At 52.6% G+C, this 5,415-nt stretch overlaps 1 long non-coding RNA gene across 1 annotated transcript; it reads left to right on the top strand.

Annotated features, from left to right (window-relative positions):
• Window positions 1-1,031: 1,031 nt before the first annotated feature.
• Window positions 1,032-3,035, top strand: LOC134515836 (uncharacterized). The gene is made up of 4 exons (XR_010071128.1): window positions 1,032-1,140; window positions 1,283-1,352; window positions 1,554-1,923; window positions 2,849-3,035. It is a non-coding gene; the product is annotated as an uncharacterized LOC134515836 (long non-coding RNA).
• The last annotated feature ends 2,380 nt before the right edge of the window (window positions 3,036-5,415 follow it).

Here is a 5,415-nt window from a genome sequence, read left to right as displayed (position 1 = left end):
GAATCCGGCACACCCCAGTTTGCCCCTGCAGCACTCCCAGAGTGCCAGGCACCTGCCCTGCACACCACAGCTCACGAGGTCGCTCAGGACAAGGCAGCCCCGAGCATCATGAGGGAGGCGGCCATCAACGCCGTGCTTGTCATCCAGAGCGACCTGGCACAAGGCACAGGTACAGAGACGGCAGCAAAAACACCTGCAGTACCTCGGGACACAGAGTCTCCCTTGTCTGCAGAGCCTCAGGGAGAGGCTGTCACAGCCCCTCTGACTCCAGCAGCATGCCTGCATGGAGAAGACATGGTCCCTCCCATGGCTGAAGACCATCACAAAGGGGCCAGCACAGCCATCGTCTCCGTGGCAGTGGACAAGGGTGAAGTGGCTGCGTCAGCGCTTGAAAACCCTCCAGCAGAATCCGGCACACCCCAGTTTGCCCCTGCAGCACTCCCAGAGTGCCAGGCACCTGCGCTGCACACCACAGCTCACGAGGTCGCTCAGGACAAGGCAGCCCCGAGCATCATGAGGGAGGCGGCCATCAACGCCGTGCTTGTCATCCAGAGCGACCTGGCACAAGGCACAGGTACAGAGACGGCAGCAAAAACACCTGCAGTACCTCGGGACACAGAGTCTCCCTTGGCTGCAGAGCCTCAGGGAGAGGCTGTCACAGCCCCTCTGGCTCCAGCAGCATGCCAGCACGGAGAAGACATGGTCCCATCCACGGCTGAACACCATCACAAAGGGGCCAGCACAGCCATCGTCTCCGTGGCAGTGGACAAGGGTGAAGTAGCTCCATCAGCGCTTGAAAACCCTCCAGCAGAATCCGGCGCACCCCAGTTTGCCCCTGCAGCACTCCCAGAGTGCCAGGCACCTGCCCTGCACACCACAGCTCACGAGGTCGCTCAGGACAAGGCAGCCCCGAGCATCATGAGGGAGGCGGCCATCAATGCTGTGCTTGTCATCCAGAGCGACCTGGCACAAAGCACAGGCATGAGGACAGGAGTACCACCAACTGCAGGACCCCAACACACTGAGTTTCCCTCGACTGCAAAGCCCTGGGCTGAGGCCAGCACTGCCCCTCTTGTCACAGCAGAAGACAAAGAAGGAGACGCAGCTGCTTCTCCCGTGGCTCGGGACCCTCAGCACCAGGTGAGGCAGGCACACTTGGCCAGCACCAGGCATGCCAAGGCTACACCCGGGCTGCACGTGGCAGGAGATGCTGGGTGCTCTCCGTGCTGTCCTGCTGACATCCCCTCCCTCACCTGCCTCTGCTCTTGCTCTTCCCATGCAGGTGCCCGCTGAGCACAGAGATGAGGCACAGCCCTCTTATTGCTGCAGGTACATGGCCCAGGATGCCCCAGGTAGGTCCACAAATCAAGGGCCAGCCTGGCCCAGCCAGCCTGGCGAGTGGCACCCAGGGCAGGCCGGCAGCACTGCGCACATGGGGACTGGCCGTGCCCCAGCCATCCCTCCCTGGCTGAAGCCCTTGGTGGTGGCGGGCTGGCAGGAGATTGCCTGTTGCCCGCCCAGCCCCTCACCTACAGCTCTCCTTCCCCCCACAGGCATCGTCACCCTCCCGCACGCCCCGGTTCAAAAGCGACAGCCCTCCCGCTTCAGGAGGGTGCTCAGGGCTCTGCGCAGGGCTTTCCGCTGCTCCTGCATCATGGGGCAGAAGGAGCAGTAGTGCCCTGCTGCCAGTGCCAGGCAGGTCCCTAGAGACTGCAGCTGGCCCTGAGCCTGCACAGCCTCCAGAGGGAGCGGCACAGGCCAGCACACAAGGGATGGGTGCATGGACACAGCATTCCGCTGCCCTGAGGATATCGTGCTACCAGCCTCCACTTGGCCATGGATGGTCTACCACACTTCACTCCATTGTTCCTAAGGCGCAGCTTCAGGATATCTCCCTGTGACCCTCCAAATTTCTGCGCACAGGTACTTGTTTTCACCACTCAACTGTCTTTGGGCCTCTAGATCCCCACACTTCAGTACTCAACAGGCATCAAAGCGTACGGTCCGTGGGGTATCTCCTTTGGTGATATTTATGATAAACCTAACCGGGTAATCTGGGTGTGCACTCCAGCTTCCTAGTGGGAAGCGCAACACCGCCCCTATGACCAGTATCATCACAAAATGCTTCTTAAAATTCATGGCCTACGCATATTTATAGCTCCCAACTGGATCTCGCCCCAACCCACGGCTTATTGTCTTTTTAGGGTTATTCACAGCGAGCTGTCAGTAGAATGTACGGTCTACCACTGTTCTACCAGCTCTGCCGGTGGGCGTTTAACTGGTCCCTTTAGCCGGGGGTAGTGAGTCCAACCTTTTTCCACTGTTCTTACTGCTGTTTCAGTAGTGAGGAGTACTTGGAATGGTCCTTCCCGCTCCGGTTGGAGCTTACTCTCCTTCCAGGATTTGACTAGTACCCGGTCTCCTGGTTTATACGGATGGACCACAAATTCCAACTGCGGAGTTTGAGCAAGAAGGCCTTCAGTTCTGAGGAAAGAGAGAGAAGACGACAGCCCCAGTATATGTTTCTTAAGGAACATGTCCTTGGTTTCAAATGTGGCCACGCCTTCCCTACCTCCAGTGTAAGGTAGTCCAAAAAGCATTTCATAAGGCGAGAGACCAATATCCTTTCTAGGGGAGGTCCGGATTCTCTATAGTGCTATTGGTAAACACTTAATCTGTGGTAATTTTGTCTCAAGAACTAATTTAGATAGTTGTCTCTTAATGGTTTGATTCATTCTTTGAACCTTTCCAGATGATGGGGGGAGCCAGGGAGTGTGATAAGCCCATGTTATGCCCAAAACAGCGTTTATAGTGCGTGCAGGTTTCAATGCATTCTTCCTGCCTTCAGATTATCGAGAATGGGGAGGAGCATGGATGATCTCCATGAAGTAGCAAAGCTCTTCAACATCCATGAAGACTAAACTCCAGAATGGGAAGACTGCAAGGCAGCGGCGGACGCCGGCTGCGTGCACCCCTTCATCTCGGACAACTTCCTCCAAGTACTTGTGAATATTCCCAGTCACCTAGAGTTCCAATGTTTGCACCAATAAATTCAGACTGTTCTAAGTTAAACGCCTTCCTCCTGCACCTGTGCATTGCTAGTTTTTCAGAAGGGAGTACGCTGCCTGCTGTTGTCGGTTTTTCCCTTTTGTTGACGGCGGAGAAGCCTGCAGAGCTGCGATGGAGGAAAGGCACTAACGTCCGTCTGGAGAGCACGGCCCGAAGTGGGTGGGGAGAAGCAGTCGCTCATGCTGCTGCACCTGGGCTGTGTGATGGTGTCAGAAGCATGTTATCAGCTCTCCAGCCACCCTGTGGGAATTTGGGTGCTTTCTGGCAACTCTGGGCTGTGCGTGCCAACTAAAAGGGGTGCAGGAATGGGCCGCAGCTCGGCACACTGGGGTGGGAGACGGAGGGAGAGGGAGCGTTTCACTGTGCACTTGGAGACAGGACGAGGCTTTTTGAGACCAATAAAAGATGAGAGCTTTACCACAGTGCTTGTCTGTGCCTGGCGCCTCTCAAGGGAAAAAGGGGTGCAGACAAGGCCCATGCCAGCAGGCAGAGCTGGAAAGCCCCTAGTCTCCCTCTCCTACAGCCCTAGCAGAGCCTACACTTTTGGCCTCTGGCCCTAGTCCCTCCCCAGAGCTGCCCAGCCTCCAGGACCACCACTGTCACCCCCAATTCCCCTGGAGCCCAAGTGACTGGCCTTTAAGGAGGTGGATGGTCCCTGCACACCTAGGAGTTAAAAGGGGTACCTGTCGACTTGTTAGAGTTGCCTGCTACTACGAGATTTTGATTCTAGCAATCAAAGACCTGGAGGAGGGGGGGATGTGCAAATATAGAATCATAGAATGGTCTGGGTTGGAACCGTTACCCCATGTCCTGCCATTACACTTCCTGATAAAGAGTCTCTTCCCATCCTTCCTGTAGGCCTCCTTTCGGTACTGGAAGGCTGCTATAAGGTCTCCTCGGAGCCTTCTCTTCTCCAGGATGAACAACCCCAACTCTCTCAGCCTGTCTTCATAGCATAGGTGCTCCAGCCTTTGGATCATCTTTGTGGCCCTCTGCTGGACCCGTTCCAACAGGTCCATGTCCTTCTTGTGCTGAGGACTCCAAAGCTGGATGCAGTACTCCAGGTGGGGTCTCACCAGAGCAGAGCAGAGGGGAAGAATCACCCCCCTCCACCTGCTGGCCACTCTTCTTTTGATGCAGCCCAGGATGCGGTTGACTTTCTCGGCTTCTCGTCCACCAGCACCCCCAAGTCCTTCTCCTCAGGGCTGCTCCCAAGCCATTCTCCGCCCAACCTCAGAATAATATATCTGCTCAACATTCTTTTTTAATTTTGGCAAATTGTTTTTGATCAATAGCATTCTTGCTAATAGCCAACTTCCTAACTGGCATCACAGCTTCTTGCAATTGCTTCAGTTACACCTCACTTCCAAAGTGTTTGTCATGCCTGCCTAGAATGCAAAATATAGAGACTCCCCTGCTTGTCCAGGTCCCATCTGCAGATAAGCGTGGCTAACACACAAACATTAAATGTATCATTCCACGTACATTAAACATGGGTAGAGCTAATTAAACTACATGGGGCAGCCTAGGAGTACTGATTCCAGAGCCCCAGCCAGCTCAGGTAACTTCTGACCAGCACTGAGGTGGGATGTGTTGACAAATCAAGTGTCTCAGTAAGCCTAGAAGAAAGATCCTGACAAGCTTCAGGACTGAAGTCACAAGGCAACAAGATGCCAAGTTGAGTTCACGTTCTGAAATCAGGCACATTTATCTTTCCAGTTTAAATAAACGACACGTTCTCCAGGAGCTCTGATGAGTAACTTGGAGGAAACACTTGGCGATCGCTTTGAGTAGTTCAATGAGATTCTGCTGAATCTGCAATTGTTGCTAAAGCATCAACAAAAATCTTGCACTGAAGTAAGAAAATGATGGAGGATAAAGCTAAAACCACGTTGCTACTTATAAAAAAAAAAAAAAAAAACACAACAAAAAACCCCCAAAACCAAACCAACACCACAAAAGTTAGTTGTATCCTCTTTGGATAACATGCTTTAAACCACCTTTACATACCCAGTCTTCAAATCAGTTGTTCTCTTCCATATGCAATTGATTTACACTATGGGTAACTGTGAAAGAGTGGGAAGGGTTTGCTACTCTTAAAATCAGAAAATCAAGTAAGAATGGATAACACCAGAATATGCGTAAAAACATAGAAAGAATTAACTTGACGTGTCCATTAACCATACCTTCAAAATACAAAATAGCGAACCCAAAAGGCAAGCTTAGTGGAAATAAAATATGTATAAATCAATCACCGTAAGTGTTGCTAAAACTATAGTTGACGCCAGGAATTCACGAATTTAAAAGAATATTTGAAATGTGTAGGTAATAAGATTTACACATTCA

This window comes from Chroicocephalus ridibundus, chromosome 5 (assembly GCF_963924245.1).
Source record: "Chroicocephalus ridibundus chromosome 5, bChrRid1.1, whole genome shotgun sequence".
Taxonomy (NCBI): domain Eukaryota; kingdom Metazoa; phylum Chordata; class Aves; order Charadriiformes; family Laridae; genus Chroicocephalus; species Chroicocephalus ridibundus.
Note: the sequence above shows the minus strand (reverse complement) of the source record. Positions and strands in the feature narration are given on the sequence as shown.